Source organism: Ostrinia nubilalis, chromosome 5 (assembly GCF_963855985.1).
Source record: "Ostrinia nubilalis chromosome 5, ilOstNubi1.1, whole genome shotgun sequence".
In the NCBI taxonomy this organism is placed as follows: domain Eukaryota; kingdom Metazoa; phylum Arthropoda; class Insecta; order Lepidoptera; family Crambidae; genus Ostrinia; species Ostrinia nubilalis.
The window spans coordinates 18,209,469-18,234,097 of NC_087092.1; the positions used below are offsets into that span (position 1 = coordinate 18,209,469).

Sequence of the window (24,629 nt, forward strand, 5' to 3'; positions counted from 1 at the left end):
CTCTGCTTCTTCAATAATGAAAAAACTGCATCATTTGTGAAAGAAAAATTACAAGAAAAATTTCAAATGAAGGATCTTGGCAAGGCTGTACAATGTATTGGGTTGAAAATTTCACAAAGTAAAGATTTAGATGAAATATCTTTGGATCAATCACTTTATATTGAGAAAATCTTACACAGATTTCGAATGTTTGACTGCAAACCAGTACCAACACCATTTGAAGCTGGAACACAATTAAAAAAGGCTGAAAATGAAAGTGAAATTCTACAGAATATTCCCTATCAAGAAGCTGTTGGCTGCCTTCTTTATCTGTCGCAAGGCACACGCCCAGACATAACATATGCGGTGAACACTGCAAGTAGATTCAATAACAGTCCTACAATGCAACACTGGACAGCTGTGAAAAGAATATTCCGTTATCTCAAAGGAACAATGAACATGAAATTAACTTTCAAAAAGAATGATGAGAACATGGTTGGCTACTGCGACGCCGATTGGGCGAGTGACACTTTAGACAGAAGATCTTGTACTGGATATTTATTTATTTTTCAAGGCGCATGTATAAGCTGGAACTCAAAGAAGCAAACAACAGTTGCCCTCTCCAGCACCGAGGCTGAGTATATGTCTCTGGCTTCTGCTGTGCAGGAAGCACTCTGGCTTCAACAATTGGAAAAGGACATCTGTCAAAATACTTTAGGGGCTTTGACTATGTACTGTGATAATCAAAGTGCCATTAGCATTTCAGGTTCTGATGTCTATCAAGCTCGCAGCAAACACATAGATGTCAGATACCACTTCGTGAAAGAAAAGGTTGCAGCAGGCCAAATACACATGGAGTATCTATGCACTGAAAAGATGGTGGCTGATGTATTGACCAAAGGACTTCCTCGCTGCAAGCACCATGCCTTCACCGCTGCAATGGGTTTGCGTTTAAGGGAGGGTGTTGGAGTAAAACGCAAACCACAGAGCACTGACGCAAACAGCAGCGCCCCCTAGAAGTCTCTCCTCTCTCTGTGCTCTGACGTATCGTTTATCGGTCGAATGATTTGTAATATTAGTTAAAAATAAAAGTCTATTTATCTAAATCAGTGCTTTAATTTATAACAACAACTAGATTGGTTAGATGTATTGTTATTGTAAGTGATTTTAAAATACGTTGGTGTATTTATGTCAACAGGAAGAGAAAATCAGTTTCCCTAATTTACATCTACAAAATATTTAAAAAACTAAAATTTAATAAGTACCTACCAACCCAGCATGTAGAATATTTATAAAATGTAGCCATCGATATTCTATATAAGTAAAACCGAAGACAACTTGGGAACTTATTTTATAGCATACAAGTTAACTATCCGAAGATCGAGGTAATATCAGGCCTGTTCATCTCCGCGAGTTTACATCGAAAACAAAACACGCACGATGGCCCACCTACAGGATACTATTCGACAAGGCCTCACATAAGAGCGAACATTGACTCACGCACGCGTATTCTTGTGTATGATGGAAGAAAATAAAGAAAATGGTATACTAAATAATAAGTACTGTGCAGTATTTAACTGCCTAAATAATAATAAAAACACAGAATGTACTTTTTTAAGTTGCCTCAAGACACTGAGAGGTAAATAAGTAGTTAATATTATTCATGATAATTCATGCTAAATCATTTATTTTCTCCGCCATTTTCCGCAGTTTGGCACCTCACGTCACATCATTTTACCGAAGTCAGCCCTATAGCTTCGGCGCAGTGCCGATCACTGACGTTTGTCAACAAAATGGTGCTTGACTCTTGAGACAGGCTAAATTACACCATATTGTTAATGACATTGAGCATACATTTTTTTAAATACCTTCGCGAAGTAAAACTTCTGTACGTAGTACTTATTATTATTCTGTGGTAATATGCCAATCTTTTGATTAATTTATGTATATGTATACCTACTCGTGCCTACCCACCACGTGTAATCATATTATTATTTTTGACCTACTTTGGAAAATTGTTTTCCTAGTAAACAACCTTAGGAATAACTCGTTTTTCCTCAAGATATTCAAAGTACTATCCTTAATATTTACACGTACCTATTTCTGTTTACACAAACGCCTTCACAGTAAGAAACATATGTTACATTCACAGTATGACATAATATTTGTAATTTATTCTTGTAGAAATTATTTAAATATTTGTACGCTGACTAATTATACAGCAAATTTTGGCGATCTACTTATACTAGTTTTAAGACCACTATGTTTACCCAAAATTGTGCAAATAAATATTTGAATTTGAATTTGAATTTGAAACTTAATAATAATTCAAGTTACTCCAGAACTCTTTAACTATTTTCTTTTGATCATCATCTATTAGACGCTGACTGTACGAATAGACAACTAAATGTACGTTAGGACTCTGGTATCATTTTTAGCGTTGACGGAATCCTAAAAACAGGCAATAACAATGAAAATTATTATTTAATCATTAGTCTAATGCGGGAACGATCGCCTTCCGAGTCCCGACCCTCATAAATCCAGCTCCGGAATACCGACTCCCAGGATCGGGACTTGGACCTCCGTTTTTGTAGACGGCCATTTGCGCCCTCCACTTTCATATTGTTACCTAATCGTTTTAAGATTTGTACGTGTAGGCACGTAAGTAACATGTGAATGTATGTTTTTATCCTCGTAAGGGCCTTGCCACACTGGCGGATTACAAGCGTTTTCAAAGCGGAGCGGCGACTCAGCGACCACGCGGCTCTGCGCCGAAGACGTCGTGGACTCGTGGCTGCGCGGCGATCACGAGGCAAAACTCGAGGCGGAGACGTTGATACGTTGAGAATCCGCGACGTGTTCGCCGTGATGCAGCCGCGGACACGTATGCGGCGTGTTCACTGCGTTGCCGCTCCGCTTAGAAAACGTTTGCAATCCGCCAGTGTGGCAGCTCACGTTTTCTGAATATATTTTTTCATAACCCTCATACTTAGTACATAGTGTCTGTACATATTCCCTACTTCTGGGCTATTTACTACTATTTTATTGCAGTTAAACTCGTACTTATATTATCGCTTTATTGGCGAAGAGCTGAGATGATTTAATGAAGCTTCGTCTATCGGTTCATTTATCGGTAAACATAAATATTTGCTCAAGATCAAATTGGAAATTCGTCTCGGCCAATAAGCCAAGCGTCCAGCCAGTAGGTCAGCCCTCAGACGGCGGCGCCCGCAGCGAGGTCCACGGTCAATGTCTTGAGGACATTAGGACCTTCTTCGGTTGTCAAGGGCCCAATAAACAGAACAGATATATTTTAGCAATGTCATTAACCGACCCAAAGAAAAGAACAAATGATGTGGATTAACGGTGTAGCTAGTAAACTAATGTTTTAAAAGAGAATATAAAGATTTACTTATTTACACGTCTAATTGTAATTTCAGTTCCTAATATTAACTAGATACTTTATGTATGTCCAAATGAGAGCATTTTGAGACTTATTTCCTCTCACACATATCAATAATGAAAATCTTGATTGATCCCTTGATCTTGAAAGATTCATGTTGCTGTGCCAATGGATATCCTACTACCTACCTGAGTCACACAGTTAATTTTTTTAACCAAAATTACAAAGTAATTATTTTCAGCTAAAGTAATGATATTGCTAAGATTTTTGAGCCTAAATCTTTTCACAATGAAGGTGAACGTCCCCACCAATCTCGCGACGTCTCGAAGCGCCGATATTAATCTCCATCCCGGGCAGTTTAGGAACTCCGCACTCGATTTCAATTACGCAAACAAAGCTCCCAGATTTTAGGATGTAGTACTTTAGTATTATGTAGTGTAGGTACCTACTTATTTTGAGAGAGTTCCTGGCTGCCGCTAGCTATCGGATAGCATACAATCTCTACCCGAACTGTAGAAGTTTCGGAAAATAATTTTGTTTGAAGAAAAGAAACATCATGAAACAGCCGATATTATCACAATATTATCGGATGCTTTAAAAGTGATGTACCCTCCAAAAAGGATCTTATATTTTTTGTTTGTTAATAACGGAGGCAATAATAAAACATCTGTGCTCGCCATTCGTTTCTGTGAAAATATTTTTTCAGTATTAATTAATGTGCTATCAAACAATCGATTGACTGTTTAAGGGTTTTTTGCTCTTTTGCCATAAATAGAGGACCTTTGTAGGGCAGGCAGGAGTCCTTATCAGTTCTCCTCTTTGACCCACGATAGTTGTGGAGTGTAAATAGATACAGGGTGTTCATTACAATCCGCGGCATATTTGCAGAGCGCCGTTTGCGACGACTCGCCAGAAATAGTTGTAATTGCGGCGCTCTCTGTTATTAGCAGTGTAATTAAGTTGTAAGCCGAAACCTATACTTAGAACAATTATCGCTCAATAACAGCTGCTAATTAGATTCTGTACTAAGAAGAAAGAAAGGCCAGCATTTTAGAGGAGTACCTAAGCACAGAGTCGAAGAGAAATAAAGTTGAGTCACTTGAAATACTTTAACATAAAACTGTTTTTCTATCCACGTTTTCATCATTTTATTCTCATGGTACATTACTTCGTACAACTGTTAAAACATCTCTTATGTTGATGTTTCGGATTTCTTCATGCACATAATTCCAATATAAAATATCTACGAGTACTTCGTATTATTATTTCTAAAGCTTTCTCGTCATAAAAGAATCTCACAGTGAAGGGAAAATATCAAATACATTGTCCGGGCACATAACGGGCGGATCTCCGGACGGTCCCGGTCGCCATTGTCCGAGTGTAATTAAAACTGCGCTGCATTTCGCGCTTTCCGATCGTCGTTTTTGCCGATGCGCCGATGAGCGAATCGGTAATACTTATTCTCGAGTCGTTCGAATTATGAATTGTTCCCGGGAACTTGTCGAGCGTTCATTTCTTTCGGATTTTTTGGGCTTCGCCACTAAATTGGATCCCGTTTTCATTACGGCCCCACTTTTGGCTTCTGCTTATGACTTGTTATACGTACAATGCGTACGCTTTTGTCCGCGAACTAAAGAAGGGTTTCAGTTATGATTTATTTCGGAATTTAGGTAAATAAAGGCAGTTGTAAGGCCGCGGGTATATGGGGCGTTGTGCCTTGGAAATATACAAGAAAGGACTGTTACGATGTATGTATTAAAATAATCAGTCACTGATATTCTAATCTTTGAAGTTGAACCGGGCAAATGGAGCTGTGGTTAATTAATAGTAATGAAACAATAGAATGGCCTATAAAACCTATTTTAGCACATGTAATTCGGTTTTTATTTCGAAGTTTCTTCACAGTAAGGTTCTACGTTGCATAGCATTTTATGATAACGCGTCATAATAATTATGCTTAGCTATTTTCTTCGAGTAAAATGCTTTCAAATTTTACTATACGTTTTAACTTTAAACCAACCATTACTTTTGCATTAAAATTTTCAACGGAACCGTAATTGCAAATAATTTGTGGTTATTCCAACGAAAGTAAGACCGTAGAGAAGAATATAAGCTAACTTTTGCCGCAAAAATAATACTTAAAGGGATGAAAGTTTACCTTATATGGGCATCCATATCGCAACTTGGGGACATGAACATTCATTCGTTCGTTCTAAAATAGCGAACCTCATCAACAGAACAGCAATAATCATATAGCTTAATTAGATAATGCAATTTCGCATAACGGGAGTAGCGTTTTGCAGTAATTAATTCAATACTCAGTTTCATTAGTAGCAATCCGGCTGGAGGGTAGTTAGCGCATTAGCATCTGCACTCGGTGGAGCACTCGAATTAGTACAACTGCGCACTTGACCCAATAACTTCAGATTAACTTTTATTGTCAGTGTCTTGTTGCCACTGTTCTGCGTAGGTATACAATAACCTTAACATTCATAGTAAAATATTTAATACTGATTTGTCAAAAAGTAGTTATTCTACACGTCAGAGGTAATTTTAAAGTAATATTTAAAATCTAATCTACGTAACAATATTTTCAGCATTTATTTTATTCGTGGCAAGTATTATAGGTACCTAGCTGTGCTCTTTTTTATGTTCGATGTATTATTATAGTGTCCTTTATTTGACTGCAATCCCTATGACCATGGATCCAGGTGGGTGGATGGAAAATCGACCTAACTCTTAAACTATTTATAGCACTGGTACAACAGTATATCTAACTTTTTGTTCCCAACATACAACATTGAGGATCCGATTGCGTAGGTAGCAACTTAAATGTTCTGAAAATTTATTTAAATTGGAAATATTGAGCTGTGTCTAAAACATTGTATTTATCTTGCGAAATTGGAACGACTAATTGAAGGAATCAACTTTACGACGGAGCAGACGCCTTCTTGGCCTAAACGAAATTAATTACAAATAATAATATTACAGTTCAAGTTGACGTTGATTAGTTTTTATGAGGTCCAGCACAGACTGCAGTAGGCTCAGTGAAATCATAAGTGTGGAAAATAAATAAATAAATAAAAATAAATAAATAATAATTTTATTTGCAATCAATCAAAAGAGCTGTGATTAACCGTGTAAGACTTATAATAAGGGTCATAATACAACTTTTTAATGCTTTTTCAGGGCCATTAAAGCCGTAACTTATACATATTCTGTGATCTCAAATATTCATGACCTTATTTGCCTTTCATAAACTTATTTTAGTACTTTAAGTCCTACATCATTATTCCTGAATGGTTGTTGTTTTAGCAACGTACGACTCCCTCCAGTTCCTGGATAAAATTGATAGCGGAACATACTATACGAAAAAGGACTTTAGAATCTTGTTTTGAGAGGATAAAAAAATTGAATTGTTATTTCCAAACATTATTTCCAGAAGCAATTGTTGGATATTTACTACGCTGTTTGCGGCTCTTAACTCTCCACAATACCTACCTACATTCTTTAAGTCTTAAAAGAGTAAAAACAACAAACAAAATAATAATAAAGTTGAAACTCCTGGTCGTTAACAGCGTGGCAATAAAATAAACTGGGGGTAGTTTTCGATTTTTACCCGATCACCACCCTGCGAGACGGGGAGAAATTCGAAACTACTAAAGAGCTATTAGTTTACTAACAAACATCCTTTAGGTTCTATTTAGTTTAGGTTCTAAATAGTTTTCTGTCGTTTTAAATTGCTTATTTATAAATTTCCAATAAAAGTTATAATTACTTCGCAATAATGTGAATTTAGTCTTACAAGATAATGAATTATACTTTTTAATTTAGCGTTCACAAATTACCTGTAGGCATTAGCGACGTAAATGGAATTCAGTCAAACTTCTTTGTGAGACGTAATAGAACTTAATTATTTCTTATAATTACAGAAACATTTCTCAAGAAAACCACAAACAAAGATATCAATAGAACGTGCGAGCGTTACTTCCAATTAATATTCTTTATGATTCGAACTTAAAAATCGAATCGAAATTAGATAAAGTAGATATTATTTACTTATTTAGTACTGTAATGGTAATATTCAGTTGAGGATATCCACAGGAAAGGATGAAACGACCTAAGTAGAATTTGTATTAACACACTTTCGTCCGATTTTACTGAACAAGTGTATAAAGGATCGCATTGAGTTCGATTCAATTCGCCGGTGCGTAAACACTCCAAATCATGTGTTTATCCTCTTTCCTTTTTAGGTGGTTTATACCTTTTTGTAGACCAACCGTAACATAAAAGCCTTTCATGTACATTTGTATGAAGCTAGGGTTCCAATTAGTTTTAAACTCAAAATCTTATTCATGTATCACTCCACTTAGACATAATGTGTACTCGGAACGGCAAAAGAGATAAAAGGGAAACAAACGGATTACCTCTGCGGTGCGGAGGAAACTTTTAATTGGCGCTCGTTATCGCTACGGTTATGAAATAGAACAGCGAGATATGACACGTGACGCATTATAAATAAGTATAGTTTAAAGGTCATCAGGACTTGGAATAAGTGGAGCAGTAGTCAAAGCTGTCGTGTTATCAGTGGTTCTAACAGTGCGTAAGTCAAAAATGAGAATTTTACAGGAGATTGATCGGAAAAAAGCATGCGGTCTTTCTTCATCCAATGGCATCAAAATGTTAAAACCGTCAAAAAATTACTTACGCACTGTTAGAACTTTATTGACGATATACAAAATAGACGCGGTACACATACAGGATGATTTTGTTAGCAGTATCATTTTTTTTTAATAAGCTCTTTTTTTAATAATTTAAAAATACAACTTTATCTTAATTATTCTTATTCGCGGTATTTTCCACAAAAAAAAATCTAATTCGCGGGTGTCCATATCTTAATTTTTAAAGGTTAAGGCTTTAATTAAATTGTGTATACATATTTTTCTATGAACGAAGCAAATTAACCACGTGAGCCAATTTTTAAACCGCGCGCAGTGGATAAAAAAAATTAAAAATGAAAAAAAAAATGTTTTTTTTTTACGTAAAGCGATTAAATTACTGATTCTGAGGTAGCTCCTTAAAATTTGGATACCTACTGATAACAAAATCACCCTGTATTTATAGGTGATGTACAAAAAGAAGTCTTGCTTCAAAGAACCAATTTTATCATCAAACGCTTTCTTAAGAAGAGCTTAAGAATATGGTTACAAAATTATAGATCGTTACAAACTAAAGACGGTAGGTACTTACTTGAGTGTCCAGACTTTGAACACGGGAGCAGACGGCTCTAATGGATGTGTCTGGACCTGGCCACTCAAATGTCCTGCACCCTCCTGTTTTTAGGTGGTACTTTGTCAAACTGCTACTTTATTTTAAGCCCTGCAAAGAAAACACTTAAAGAGTTTTTAGATGTCTTGAAAGCTTCAAAGTTAATAAGAGTATTCGATTCAGATTCATTTTTATTACGAATTCACAAACATTTAACCGATAAATAAAACGTTTGTAATAGGTAACATACTTTTTAGTCCACCTATAGTTGGGCTCGATTATAATTTGTATGAAGAATCGGCCAATCCAATGTGCGCACTTTCATACATCGCCATACTGATTAACAGCCCGACTCCACTATCGACCAACTAAAAGTCGGGAGTCTGCGAGGCTAAATGTGACATTACTTATCTACTTGCCGTACAAGTTGTTCAAAATGGCAATGCCAGATTTTGTATGGAAAGTGGCGTCTTTTTTTTTTCGCGCGGCCATCGATCAAACTTCGTTTTTTGATTACAAAATAGTGTAATAAACCAAACTTACTATGGCATGTATACATCTAAACTCAGTCTGAACTGAGTTACGAGCATTAGAAGTTTGATGATTTTCATACTAGATTTGCTTTTTGTGCGCAAGTTTTGTAAGAAATTGCAACAAAATATTGCGCTATTTTTTTATTGCACTGATTCTGCTCCATACTGATATCTGGAGCCTTTAATGGATGGTATTGTTTGTTTACACATACAATCTCACTAGTTTGTTGCTATTTCTTACAAAACTTTGCGCGCAAAAAGCAAATCTAGTATGAAAATCATCAAACTTCTAATGCTCGTAACTCAGTTCAGACTGAGTTTATAGGTATACATGTCATAGTAAGTTTGATTTATTACACTATTTTGTAATCAAAAAACAAAGTTTGGTCGATGGCCGCGCGAAAAAAAAAAGACGCCAATTTCCGGCATTGTCTTTTCACCACAATATAAAAACCGGTTGAATGGAGCGATCGCGCAATAATTGTAACATTTTGCATCGCGTCGGTGGTAATGAATTCAGTCGGTTTGAGGCCGACGCGGATTTATGCGCCAGACCCGCGAAGGGCCGCGGTCGCGCCATATAAATCACCCCTACTTATCTACAATACAATACCGTGCTACCGACGTCTATGTTAATATTTATAATTCGCAAAATATTGCACAAAATGACTATTAAAAATATGTTTAAATATAAATCAAGTGCCAAATTACGGAATCACTTCAGAACAACTACGAGTACATTTCGGGAGTATTTGGCTAATTCTTTGTTTATTACTAAAATAAAAATAAAATTACATAGAAATGTAACTAAGAAACTTTGGAAAATCGTAAGAAAATCTTGTTAAAGTTTAAGAAATCACTATAAATCAGGTTCTGGGTAGACAATAAAAATATTGACGGTACTAACCCAAGTTTTTTTTAAACATAAATTAACAGTGGTGGTACCTAATACGGTGGAAGACATCAGACATTAACCATTGTTGTTATGGACCTTTAAAGCTTAAAATTTACTCAAACTTGGCAAGAACAGGACAGGCTGAGTGACCCATCAGTGATACGCTTAATAGCTTAAGTTTTTGTCCACCTGTCCCCAACATCCTGGGTTCCCTTTATGAGATGGGATGCATTACAGTGACTATTCAGGGACTTAATGAGGCGAAATTAACTCGTGGAAATAGACTTAATATCTGTATTTTGACAGCATTAAGCCTCTCTTTGAATCCCTTTGTCCTCATAATATTAGGTAGTTTTGGCAAAAACACGGTGTTATTATGTACCATACAGTGATATTCCTGTTATTTTTGGTAGGTACTCAACGATATTGCCGTACAAAATTACTATTCTGGCTAGCGTATCACGCAATGATATCAATATTATTCAATTCATTTCCACTTAATCAGTACCTGGAATATTGTATTCACTCGCTTACCGTCCGGCCATGGGTAATGGATGAGCAGCGGGCAAAATACAACGATCTATTATTTAGAAGCGCTCAAGGGGTCTACTCTGCAAAACATAACGTAATAGCTATTCGATCAAACTGTTCTAATGGATTCAACGAAAATCTGTATGTTTTAAAGAATCTAACTTGGAAAAGTAAATTCTTATTTATAACATTATTGAACGATTGTGTGTGATTGATCTCCCATTTAGACCGGTGGGCATAATTCAATGCATTTTTCTAATGCAAAGAAAGGTATGGAAAGGTGTTGTTAAATTAACGCGAACGTTACTAATGACCTTTGTGTATATCTTCGTTCGTTCGTTCGTTTCAGCCGAAAGACGTCCACTGCTGGACAAAGTACATCTTACTCTTTTATATTCCAAATTACGAATATTATTTGGGTACAATACTACCGAATAAATAATTCAGAGCAGTGTCGCTCGTTACCAATACACCCTGTTTCCAGAATGGACCCCGCAGTGAACACGTGAGCAACTCGTGACAAACAAAATAATTAACAACACCAGCAATCTGTCCCGCCCGAACTTTCTCGCTGTCTCGTGTACGTGAGTTTATACTGCTTGTTTATCTGTGGCAGAAGTTAAGTAAATGAACCTCAGCTTGCAAAGAGTATAATCAAGTGAATAAAACTCATGCTTTAGCGCTTTTGAAGGTTTTTGTGACTAAGAATATAAAAATATACTTTTTTTTTTTATGCGATAGGAGGCAAACGAGCAGACGGCATACTTTCTTCGAAGTTTCTTTTAATATTTTTTTCCTCGTTATTTACGTGAAAGATTAGGTTGTTTCAACAAACTTTTATCCGTCTACTTACCTACTACGCGCGTATAAATAATATAAATTATGTATAAGTTTGGTTATTTCATGAAACAGGATATTACAATAGACTAAACTAAATAGACATTAATTTATAAAGCAAAATCAACAGAAGAACAATGCTAGACACGCAAGCCAACATAAACTTTGTAATAAACGAACAATGTACTTACCTAATCACTTTTCATTTGTAAATAAACCTAATTGGACTATACCCGGCTGAAACTACAGTACTTAGATGCCAGTATCGAGTTGGTTCAGCACAATATCATTTCAATCTGTGATATCAATACAAAGGTTTTTAGATGTAACAAATTATAGTACTTATCACAGAATTGTTCGAACAAAAAAGAATACATAAAATACGGTAGCCAAATAAGTTATTTATTATTATCTTCTATACTAGTTCTGTGACATAACCTGGATGCGGACAGCGCAGAACCGGTCCTTATGGAAATCCTTCGGGGAGGCCTTTGTCCAGCAGTGGATGTCATTTTTGGCTGAAATGAACGAACGAATGAATTTCTGTGACTGTCGTTTGCACAGTTGTCAGACAGGTAGGTACAGACAATTACGTGACTATTACTTGTTTTGAAAACTTTAACATTCGACTTTTTAAAAAAGATGATATAAAATTGAAAAATCTTTTTTAAAGAACCCAATTTTATGAATATGCAGTTAAATAACAAAATGATGACTATCGATATTTTGATAAAATGATTTATCGATACAATTTATTCGCATCCTTAGTCGAAGTAGTAAAAACACTATTGTTGGCAAACATGTTGCGTGACAATGTTGGTGATGCGTCCATGAATTATTGTTCTGATTAATTCTCAAGTTGCTTGATAAATTAACAGAACTTTTGACAGCCCGCTAATTCGATAACTGTGTAACAAGGGTGAAGCCATGGTGTTGTTTACAGTTGATGTTGTTGACATGGAAACTTACCCGGGTTGATTTACAGGGCATGTGTTTGTTACCTACTTAGGGGAGGATGGGGGAATTGCGGACGCGGGGTAAATACGGACTAGCAAGTACCTACTCAATCCCTCCCCCCCGCGGCAGCCCGGTGCTGTCATCTGTTTCTTTTTGCCATTTTAGTGCCACGCAAAAACTTACGACAGCCGGCTGCGCACAGTTTGAAAGGTAGGTAAAATTTTAAAAAAATGTGTATTTTGATCTAATTTTTAGTGTTTTTTAATTTAAGGGACTGGTCTGAATACTAAGTGATGGTAAAAAGTTATATTATCTATTGATAGCTTTGTCAATGAAGTTTGAATCGCCAATGTTTCTTTTTATGAAATGTTTTCATAACCTACAAATTTATCTCTTTGATTTAAAAATACCCAATTGGGTTAATTGCGGACAAGCCTTGCGGGGTAAATACGGACGTCTGCAATTACCCCTAATTCGATAAACTATTTAAAAATTTACCAATAACTGGTACAAACGGGCAGTAAACAAAAAGCATTCCATCATTTTTACCAGCACACCAGAAAAAAAGAATCTAGAAGAAAAGGAACAAAAGAAATTAGACAAGAAAAGAAAAGCCCAAGAAAAACAAAATAAAACTACATCTAATAAGCTAAAAGGATCAAAGGGTGTAAGAAATCTAAATTATTTTGAAAATGAAGGAAATGTAGATTACTTTTGTATTTATTGTCAGGAAAAGTACTACGTTCATCCACCCGCCGAAGACTGGATTAGGTGTTTAAAATGTAACAAGTGGGCACATGAGAACTGCACTGCAGGAAGTTCTTCTAAAGGCTTTACTTGTGGTTTTTGTCTGTGATGTGGACCTGTCCGTAATTAACCCAGCGTTAGTCCGAATTTACCCCGAGCGCTGCGGGTAATTACGGACAGACAAGGTTTTGTTTTTGCTAAAAATATTCCATTTGTTGATTGATCTCGTTTAATAAGTATAACTGTTTTTGTAGATGTTTAACTAAAGATTAATAATTAATAAAGAAAATCCGATTATTACTAATAATACGAATGTTGTGCGTTATTTCCCTTCAGCGTCCGCAATTCCCCCACTCTCCCATACCCATGATTTTACAGGTTAAACTTTTTATACATTTATTGCAGAAATAGGAAATCTTGTAGGTACCGTAGATAGTTTTTAGTTTTTGTTTCAAGGACACTTCATCGCTAGGTCGCCTATCAATTTGAATTGATAATATTTAAATTATATTTTTACATTAGAGATGCCAAGAAGAACTTCATAAAGCGTAACTTCAGATCTATGGAGCTCATGAATGATACTGGTGTTCCGCAGGGGAGCATATTGGGCCCATTACTATTCTTATTGTTTATTAATGACTTGCCGAGGCATATGACACATAAATGCATTTTATTTGCCGATGACACTACGCTTGTGGTCAAAGTGGAGGATAGGTGTCTTGCACAACAAACTTTAAGAAAAGCCTTAGAAGATATAATTAAATGGACAGATAATAACAAATTGCGTATAAATATAAATAAAACTAAAATAATTCAATTCAATTCTTATAATACTAATCCACTACATCTTGACATTGAATATAAAAATGAGAAGGTATGCGAGGTAGCCTTGTTTAATTTCCTAGGAATAACTGTAGACTCACACCTGAACTGGAAGGAGCATATTAATCTTGTATGCCAAAAACTCAGTCGATACGTATTTGCCCTCCAAAGGATACGCCAAACTATTTCTTTTGATGCAGCTATGGCTGCGTATCATGCCTATGTCTCATCGGTGTTAGGTTATGGCTTATTGTTGTGGGGCAACTCAGTAGATGTAGACAGAGCATTTAAAATGCAAAAAAGATGCATACGGGTGATAAATGCGGCTTGGTATCTAGACAGTTGCAGGCCACTATTTAAGAAATGTAATGTCCTGCCTCTTCCATGCATGTATATAAGAGATGTGTGTATATTTGTAAAAACCCATCCATATTATTTCAAAAAACGCAGTGATGTGATAACCCGTCAAAAAAGAGCTAAATTCGCAAACCTATTGTTTAAACCCCAATGCCACAAAGTAATATATAAGAAAAATGTTTATAATATGTGTAAAGAAATATATAACAATTTACCTGAAGAACTAAAAGTACTTGAAGGGAATGTATTTAAGAAGAAATTGATAAATTGGTTACTGAGCCATGGTTTTTATAGCATTGACGAATATTTTAACTTAAATAGATAGTGTATGAATTTTATTGTGACATCTACATTTAACTTTTGACATTGTAAATTTATTATACGGAAATATTAATACATTAATTTGATTTGTGACATTGTATGTTAAATAATAATCTGACTGATAAAATATTTGTACGTCTGCTTGCAGGCTGAATACATGGGAATCATATTAACTATAAGATCTGCCTTGTAAAACGGGCATGTAATTATGTATTCTAGCAAATAAATTATTGAATTTGAATTTACAATTAATCACCATTTTTATTTCGAAACACAACGGCTTGCAAAAATCTGTTGCCTATTAAGTCTTGCTAATCGCGTGAGTTGGTCTATGATAATAGCGTTTTACTGAACTCAATGTTCCAGTATTCAGGTTATGCCTCAATTAAAGGTGTTGTTTAGCCTTTAAAAATATTTTTAATTTTTCTTTAGTGACTATTTTGCATGAAATCCAATGCAAGTCCTTTACTCAATAATGTCTTGTGCAGGAAAAAACAAGGAATGAATCTTTTGAATATGTAAAATCTTATTCATTACATTGTGCTGCAACTTATTATCTCGCATTAATAATAGAAAAGTTTAATGACCTTGTTGCTTCGCGATCTAAATGAGACGGCTTTTTTCTCCCCGCAGCCGTCATTAGAAGAATTTTAATTAAAAACATGAATAAACCTCTTTGCGAACGCTTTAATCTTGGGATTTCGCTTTAATAAGCATTAGACTGCAAACTTGGCCCAAAGATTTATTGGGAAATTAATTGGGCGTATTCTGGGAGCGCTTCGGTTATAAAATAGTTGACAGCCCTTTACATCTGCAAAGATTAGGGATGTTACTCGGAAAATCTATCTATCCTTAGATGTTGATAAGTTATTTTTTAACGAAACCCTATTTTTAAACATCACGAACTTTTCTCATCTTACAAATTTAGTTTTTCCCAAAGTAAATAGCCGTTTAATTTCAGGTTTGTTTCAAAACACGCTGTCATTTATTTGGATTTGCTGGTTTTTTCGGGGAGAAAACACCAATAAAGTTAGCTTTGTAAGCAATTTCATTATTTTTAGGACCTACTTTTTCAATTTTCAATTTATTAGCTGTCATTTCCATAGCAAGAGCCTTTTATTTGATTATATAATTCACATTCATGTCTCTTAATTAACAGATTACGAACGCGAGAAGTCGATTTCTATGAAAAATCATGATAATATCACGACGCTTATCGATACCGTCGACCTGAGGACATCTCCATGCAGGACCGCCGACGCGCCGCAGGTGTGCCGCTAATGTGCTCCTCATTGTAATAAGACTATTAAACGGGGGGTTTAGTTAGCGCCGACAGCCATTACCTACGCGCACTTATCTACTAGGCCATAACCTAGTAGATAAGTGCGCGATGGGTAAGAAAGGATGGTTATAATTTGAAGCACAGGAAGAAAGTTTACTTAATAACATAGTTTTTATTCCGTTTTTTCGAACTCTAGTCTATTTTTTACATAATTATGTGTTAAATAAGATTATGAAATGTCCTCATCTTTTCCATAGAAGACACTCTGGATATGTTAAAAAATATTTTATCAAGACATTAGTTAAGAAAATATTCCTAAAATCTAAAATATCGGCTTTAGTAAAAGCTTGGATGACACGCAAATTTGCAAAGCTTCCTGAATTTAAATTAGGTGCTTTACTGTCATTTAAAATTTCCTGGTAAAACACGGGGAAACTTTGAAAATGCTCTGTCGTCCCCAAATAAAACGTGACTGCTGCCCCGGACATATCCCAAATACCTGGACAGGAATCCGCGTGCTTCCTAAGTGGAACACAAGAATTTTTATTGCCATGGCGTTTTTGGCAGAACCTTTATGTAGGTCTAGGATTTAAGTTGATTTAAATTATATTTATAACATTAATCCTTGAAAATGAAACCTAGGTTATTCTGTTAAACATTTACCAACTTAGCTAGATACCTATCTAATGTTGATTTCTCACACACAAAAAAATGAATTAGAAGTTAGCACAAAATTAATACAGACAAAAACATTTACTGGTATATTTTTACTATATCACCAAACACATCAAACTACCCTTCAAATTATGTCATACACATCATAACGCCATACACGTCGCAATATCGTATTCACATGAGGTGCGAAACGTTAGCGTTCCATTAGAACCATCTCCAGATTTTTTGTATCACTCCCATCACCATGATTTATGTCATTTCTATAGCAGATAACGTACTTATTGTAAAACGTAGTACGTGTAACTTAGGCTGGGTTGCACAACCTTATACTTACTTTAACTTTGACAAACGTCAAAAATCTGTAAAAATCCATACAAAAACACCGGTTATCATTATAGTTACGGTCAAAGTTAGGTGGTGCAACTCAGCCTTAGTTAAGTTGTGCTGATGTGTCATGTGATGCATTAATTTAGTGCAGAACGTGAATGAAAATTGTTTCATATCAATAATTAAAAGGACTAGATTCTGCCTAAAACAACAACTAAACTAAAGATGCTTTACTTCGCGCTTCAGGTCGTCCGTCTATCGAGCAGGCGTTTGTAAACCACTTCTCTTGCTGTCTCCAGTCATGAACCTTTCCGTCGTTTTCCCGCCACAAGTCCAGCGCCATTTTACTCGCTAATCCGCTGGGACGTTCCCCCGTTGTTCTGAAAAAGGAATAGCACATAAAATACAAGGCATTTTTATCTCCGACATCACAAGCACCGTTCCCGGAGGACTCGCATAGCGTAAAACGTAAAACCTAACGGACTGGCCTAGGGCTCGCGCCGGACAACTTTACTAAGCCTTTGTAATGTTGATGTTCCGTTTAGAGCGATTGTGAAGGTGATAAGCGAGAGCTTTTTACCACAGTTTTTACTGTAAATGTACAATCATGAATATTTAGTATATGATGCACATTCATGTACTTATTTAAATATGAATATTCTATTCGTTATCTAGTTCACATAGAGTTCTGTAGGCGTAAGATGCGCGCCGCGATAAGCGGTTATCACGCCATTTTATCAATTTTGCCCATACATTTTGGCGTCGATAAAAGTTATCACGGCGCGCATCTTAGGCCTACAGGCTTAGCTTAATTTAAGGCGTGATGTGATGATTGGAAAAATATATTTAAAATTTTATAGTTTTTTCTTTATAAAGTAAAAGAAGTGACGTGAAAATGTTCTAAACGCATCGTAACGTTAAATTCTAAAATAGTTCACGAAACAATAGTTCTAAAAATAAGAACAAAACCATCCAAGTAAAAAGTTGTTACTAACACATATGGATGTAATGTCTGAAATAAACGTTTATTATTATTATTATTATTATAAAAAGCGTGATGGTACAGAAATGGCGCTATTTGTCAAATTTTAGATGCCGTCCCGCTTATCTGTAAATAATGTGCCGGGGTCGGCGGGACCCACGACGCAGGTTGGCGACTCCAACGGCCGCGCTATAAACTGGCCTAAGAACACGACCCGCACCGCAAACTAGGAGAACTTAGTAGGTTTTATACCGATATGCGATAGCAAGGTTCTGGAGTGGAGGCCAGGTACTGGACACAAGGTGGACCGACGACCTCATAAAGGTAGCGGGAAGGCGCTGGATACAGGCCGCTACCAACCGTGCGATGTGGAAATCATTGGGGGAGGCCTATGTTCATCAGTGGACATCTTATGGCTGAAATGATGATGATGTGATAGCTAATGCTTTAGATTAGAGGATGATATTTGTAATTTATTTTTTATCCATTTTCATTCGAAAAAAGGACCGCCGATACCTTAAAACTCTCAACGATTGTTGCATGTAACATCTTGATTTTTACAGCATTGCACATGCTATGAGGTTACACCATAGAAACCCAACATTTTGTTCGAAATGGAAAAATAATCTGCTGTTTCTTATTTAGTTGTGAGCTGATATGTATGGATGGGACTCTATTAGGGCCGGCGTAAAAATTTACGCGCTTTTCTTTTTCGATTGAATACGCCGCGCGGCATTGATGGGGGCGCTGAACTTTGGCGGGAAGAATATAGGGATATACTTAGGCAGAACGTTCTTGGCAGTTGGCTGTTTGGTTTGCCGAAAACGTTTTAGGCTTAGACCTTTCACATTACGCCTTATTTCATTGCTGTTACGACTTAGTCACCATTTGAGAGGGGGTAGGTAGTCCGTACACTCGATCCATTATCTACTTAAAAGGGCCCTTTCAAATACATACACATTATTTTGTTAGGCACGAGTCCTGTCTAGCACAAGAAAGGTATATTTGCTTACGAAAACGAGCTTAGACTCGTGTAACCATTATCTTTATTTTAGCTTCTACATAACTGCATCGATTTTATAAAATAGTTTGTCATCGGAGAACCGCAAATAATCTATAAAAACAAACTTATGCGCATTTTATCATTCTCCGCTGAACAAAATCTATTTATGCAAATTTATCGACGTGACCTCCTTATTTTTCTCCATATAAATTCTCATGGGTTCAATGGGGAAGTGTCAAACTATGCATTATTTGGGGGAACTCACAAAACCAATAAATCGCCCATCATAGGATTACGGATTACAAGCTACCTACTATTTTTTGTTCTGTCAACTTTTCTCACATAATTTTCTTATTTTCATTGTATCTAGGGCAGATTTCGGGTATTTTTTTTAGATTATGCAAACATTGTGTCTAGTATGGCTCTTCAATCAGGCTGCTGGCTTAGCATGCCCTACAAAGCACCAGATGATCGGCTTCAGACCAATTTTATCTCCGAGATGACACGATAAAACAATCGTAAACATAGTTATGTAACTCTAACTGGCAAATATTGACGTCGTAGCAGTTCACTTAACACATGTCGCTATTTAACGAGTGACTCGTACTTTCGCAACTTTCCCTGACCTTTTAGCCATGAAATATAGCTGTGGGAAGGATACAAAGTTTATGAAGTTGGCGGAAACGCTCCGCGCGAGTCACGCGGCCATTAGCGAGCGAAGGCGGAGGCTCAGGAAGTGATGCAGGTGGAGCCGCGAGATCATTTGTCAAACTCACGGATGATGTGTTCATGGAGACCACGTATTAAACCCCGATTTCTTTACTTTGGGTTAAACTTATGTATTCAGTGCCTGATGTATGGGAGCGGCGCGGGAGGGAGTTTTTGAGACGTCCGACGTCAAAACTTCGGTGCAGTCATGTTGTCCCCCCTGCTTGGCCCTCCTGGGGGAGCCAACAGGACTAGATTTTTAATTAATAATTTGAGGACTGTGGTCCCCTCTGGCAAACATTATTTCAAAGCCATGTATTTTTATAACATAATTTGTGAAATACTGAAGTACTTGACTGAATGCCAAATACCAAACTGAATACCTCAATACTCATTTAGTTTATTGCTTTCTAACCTAAACGTTTGTTAAATAATAAGTACCATTTTGATAACGAAAAAAATAAGGTATTGGTGCCGGTATTGACACCTACAAACTTGAAATTTATCTATTTATTTAAGAATAGGAAATAATACGAAGGATATAATAGGATTTTATGTAATTTCACACATAAGGGGGTAAAACGGACTCCACGCGTACCAAGTTGCGGGCGGCCGCTAATTGAATCACTGAGCAAGTAATTTGTTGATTAATATGATTAATTTAAAATTATGCAGTTTTAGAGTCCTACCTACTGATATTATAAATGCGAAAGTTTGTGAGTATGGATGTTTGAAACTCTTTCAGGTAAAAACTACTAAACGGATTTTTAATAAACTTTACAGTAGACAATATTTTTTATACATAAGAACAGCAGTATACTTAGCTTTTGTACACGTAAAATTTTGTCTGTCACGGAAAAAATATACATAGAGCGCATTCCTGTTTAAAAAACCGGGATAAAAACTGTCTGTGTCTCAAAACTCAAATCTCTTTACCAAATATCAAAATCGGTTCAATGGTTTAGGCGAGAATTCGTAACAGACAGACAGATAAAGTTACTTTCGCATTTACTCGTATAATATTATTTAGTAGGGATAATTCATAACGATTTGTTAAAAGCAAGTAAAGCAGATTTTGGAATAGACAGAAATATTACCAACAACTTATATTTTTTTCGTTAGCAAAATGTTAAATATTATTTGACATACGTTTAGGTATTTAGTTTAAAGTGCTTTAAATATGGTATTCAGTCAGGTACCTACCCCAGTTTTTCTTAAATGTTATAAAAATATATGGCTTCTAAATACCCAATGTTTGCCAGGGGGGACAACAGTCCTCAAATCATTGATTGAAAATCCAGTCCTGTTGTCTCCCCTAGCCAGGGGGGACAACAGGATTTCGAAATCCTGTTGGCTCCCCCAGGGGGGCCAAGCAGGGGGGACAACAGGACTGCACCAAAACTTCAGATCTCTTTCAGTTTTGTATGCTCTGACACGTCAAATATGTCAAAGTCACCCCTCCCGTGCCGCTTCCATGACCCATACCTCGGGCACTGGTTAAGTTAAGTGCTAGACCTATCGATACATTCATTTTTAGGATAGGGTGGAAAAAAGTCTTCAATGGAGTTTATTATAATATTATATTCCCTGCAAATATTTATTTACCTACTTTGGTAAATTAATTTCCTAAATCGTATTGGTTACAATGAGATCACACATCAAACTGTTGTCATACTTTGTCGGCCGTTTGGTGTAGTGGTTCAGAACGGACTACTATGCCGAGAGGTCCCGGGTTCGATTCCCGGCCGGGCAGAAATTGAAATGATGAATTTTAATTTCTGTGGCGGGTCTGGGTGTGACTATGTATAATATTTATGTATTTAAAAAAAGTATATAAGTAGTATATCCGTTAAGCTAGCACCCATAACACAAGCATTAAGTTGCTTACTTTGGGGCTAGCTGGCGCTGTGTGAAATTGTCCAAAGATTTATTTATTTATTTATTTATTTATCAGCCGTATGGGCCTGACTGAAAATTAAAGCTTTCCGCAAGTGATTTGGTAAAAAATAAATATTTAAGTGATTTTAATTAATCTTTTCCTATTAGGTTATTAAAAGACCCGAACAGGATAGAAGAAATAAACCCAAATGATTAAGTACTTTACATCATAATTAAGTCGTTCTACGAACCCGCGCGGTCAAGTTACATCGTCCAGTTCTTCCTTCCAAAGGATGATGGGCACAAATGTATGGAAAGTGGTACCCGCTCCAATAGCCGTAACCAATATATATTTCAAAAGGCCTTTAGATGTAGAAACATGTCTGCTATGGGGCCAGTTCTAATTCACGTTTTGAAAGCAGTAATTCCACTAAGTATTATATGAAAGTAAAACACAATCATCCATGTATACGAGTATGTACTATGACTAGAATCTATTAATATAACTAAAATAAACATTGAAAAGGAAAGGATTATACCTACGATGAACTACCCAAGCCATTAGCCCTTTATTCGCTTTCATCATCATGATCATTTTAGCCATAGGACGTCTAGTTGAACATAGGCCTCCCCCAATGATTTCCACAATGGCCGGTTGGTGGCCGCCTGCATCCAGCGCCTTCCCGCTACCTTTATGAGGTCGTCGGTTCATCTTGTGGGTGGACTTATTGGGTCTTGTGGGTTTATTCGCTTTAGCAACCCATAATAAAACCCTTAAGAATTGTTATTAATTGGTATGGAAATGTCATTTTAATCCAAGGTTCATCCTAGGTATAACTTTTTATTAACAAGGGGGTAGTAGTTCTTCAAATAAAAACATTTATTTCACAATTATCCCTATCAATAATTATAGAGTTAAGGAAGGATGCTGGAGCAGTAAACCCTTCATGCCTCACATAACCTAAGTACCATACGATGGACACGTATCATTATGATACTTCGGTTACACAAAAAGTATGTTTATCTTCGAACGCAACCATATCTGAGGCTGGTGGTTATAGTAAATGTTGTTCGTCTTGGTAAGACCTTTCAAATGACACTACAAACATAACCATTGGAGCCGGGTACCATTTTTCAAAAAAGTATGATTATCTTCGAACACAACCAGATCTGAGGCTAGTGGCCATAGTAAAAGTTGTTCGTCTTGGTAAGACCTTTCAAACGACACTAGAAGCATATCTATTGGAGCCGGGTACCATTTTGCCCATTGTCCTTTGAAATTCCTTTCCCAGATTTAATACAAAGTATATCGAATTCGAAAGACGGGCTGGAAGACGTAGCGTGGGCAGGCCTCCTACTAGGTGGACCGACGATCTGGTAAAGGTCGCGGGAAGAGCCTGGATGCGGGCAGCGCAGGACCGTTCATTGTGGAAAACCTTGGGGGAGGCCTTTGTCCAGCAGTGGACGTCATTTGGCTGAAAAAAGAAAAAAGAAAGAAAAGAACATCGAAAGAACAATTTTCGGAAAAAATATCGGAACAAGTGAAAACAAAACCTCGAGGATTTGCAGGCCTGGATCGCGCGCGATAAAACATTTCCATTATTTTCGGGCGTTTCCGAGTTCCTAACGCTATTAGCGATAATAGTTCGTTTATTCCTGGGAACCGCCAAAACAAGTACCAAGCGGTAACAATAGAACTTGTCGATTAGTGAGTAAATAGAGAAAACGATTTATGTCGCAGCCACTCTGCTGGAAATGTTTAGGAGAATTTTGCGTTATTAATTTTGTCTTTCCATTGTCTAATAGTGTCGATGACAGCTTTAATATTAAACTTTAACCAAGTTCGCCAGAAGTTTTTGAATCTGACATAAGTGGTTCAACGTGGTTTTATTTATACTTACACGTGTACATGTAATATTACACGAGAGGCCCAAACATTGATTCAAAAGTAAGTGGTTTTTAAACGTACAAATTGCCCTTTACGCATTTTGTCCGCTAATTAGGTTTCCACAGAGTACAAAAGCATAGAGAGTATGCAAAAACATAACAGAGCTATTTAGGTACCTCCTCAAGTTATCTGTGAGAATGCTAACAACCTCAAAATATGTCGTTTAGGTGTCTACCTTAGTGTGTACATATAAATGACGTGTAAATTACTGAATACTCTCATTTATTCCTGATAATTTCATAAACTCTTTTGAACAACTTCGAAAAATATGTCACCCACATTTATGTTGTTATAATAAATTATGATAAATTTGATAATTTGCCGTAAGATTTATTCAGAAAATTTTGCTAAAACAGTTAAATTATCAACACTGTAGAGTTGCTAGTTTCTTTTTTTAAGTTATTTGTAAGTTTCGTCATTTGGTTAATTGGAAAATTTTGGTCTGTTTTGTTTATTCCGCTTTACATGCTTTTTCCGTGAACATTGTCGCCATTCTAATTGTCCTTCCTGTCCCTTGGTAATGCGCCGTGTGTATGGCAGGCACGTAACTCATTTCTTTGGAACTCATTTTCTATTTTTCTGTGATGTTTTTATTAAGGTTACAGTCAGATGGCAATTAGATGTTATTTTCATCCCACCCATGTAATCAATCCGGGTCTAAGTACAGTCACTAGCAACCAGGCTATATGTTATATTACAAAATAGCTTCTATTACAGCTATACATTATTATGTATAAGATATTTACTTATATTAAAAAGAAAAAGTCTCGTAGTAAAATTTCAGCATAAGTATGCCTATATTAAAAAGTTAAAAGTAATGAAGGAAACAAAGTTGCTTCTTTGCTTGAAGGAGACTCGATAAAGAAGCGATAGATGGATAGTATAGGGATGGATAGAAATAACGAAATAATAAAGTGGGAATATAAATCTAACCAAGCCAAAAAGTTCCTCTAAAATTAACCATTGTACCGTAACCAAACTTCATTATTAACAGCGATCCTATTTCCAAAGCCATCCTTGACCCAACACAGTAATGCAGTAGGTTCAATCTTGGTAGAGTCACAATTTATGTCCGCCCAACAAGGAAATGCGCTGAAGTAGACCTCAAAAAACATAACCCTACTTCTAGCGCAGTCAGGTAATAATACTCAAGCTTTTATGAAAAAAAAAAAGAAA

At 36.3% G+C, this 24,629-nt stretch overlaps 1 protein-coding gene and 1 long non-coding RNA gene across 3 annotated transcripts in view; one reads left to right on the forward strand and one right to left on the reverse strand.

Moving 5' to 3' along the window:
• The window catches only part of LOC135072073 (somatostatin receptor type 2-like), a 144,573-nt gene that overhangs the window by 52,189 nt on the left and 67,755 nt on the right, over positions 1–24,629 (forward strand). The window lies entirely within an intron of this gene.
• LOC135072076 (uncharacterized) overlaps positions 16,681–24,629 on the reverse strand; it is a 137,253-nt gene continuing 129,304 nt past the window's right edge. Inside the window, exon 2 of the long non-coding RNA XR_010257354.1 lies at positions 16,681–17,314. This is a non-coding gene — a long non-coding RNA (uncharacterized LOC135072076). The remainder of the gene's footprint in view (positions 17,315–24,629) is intronic.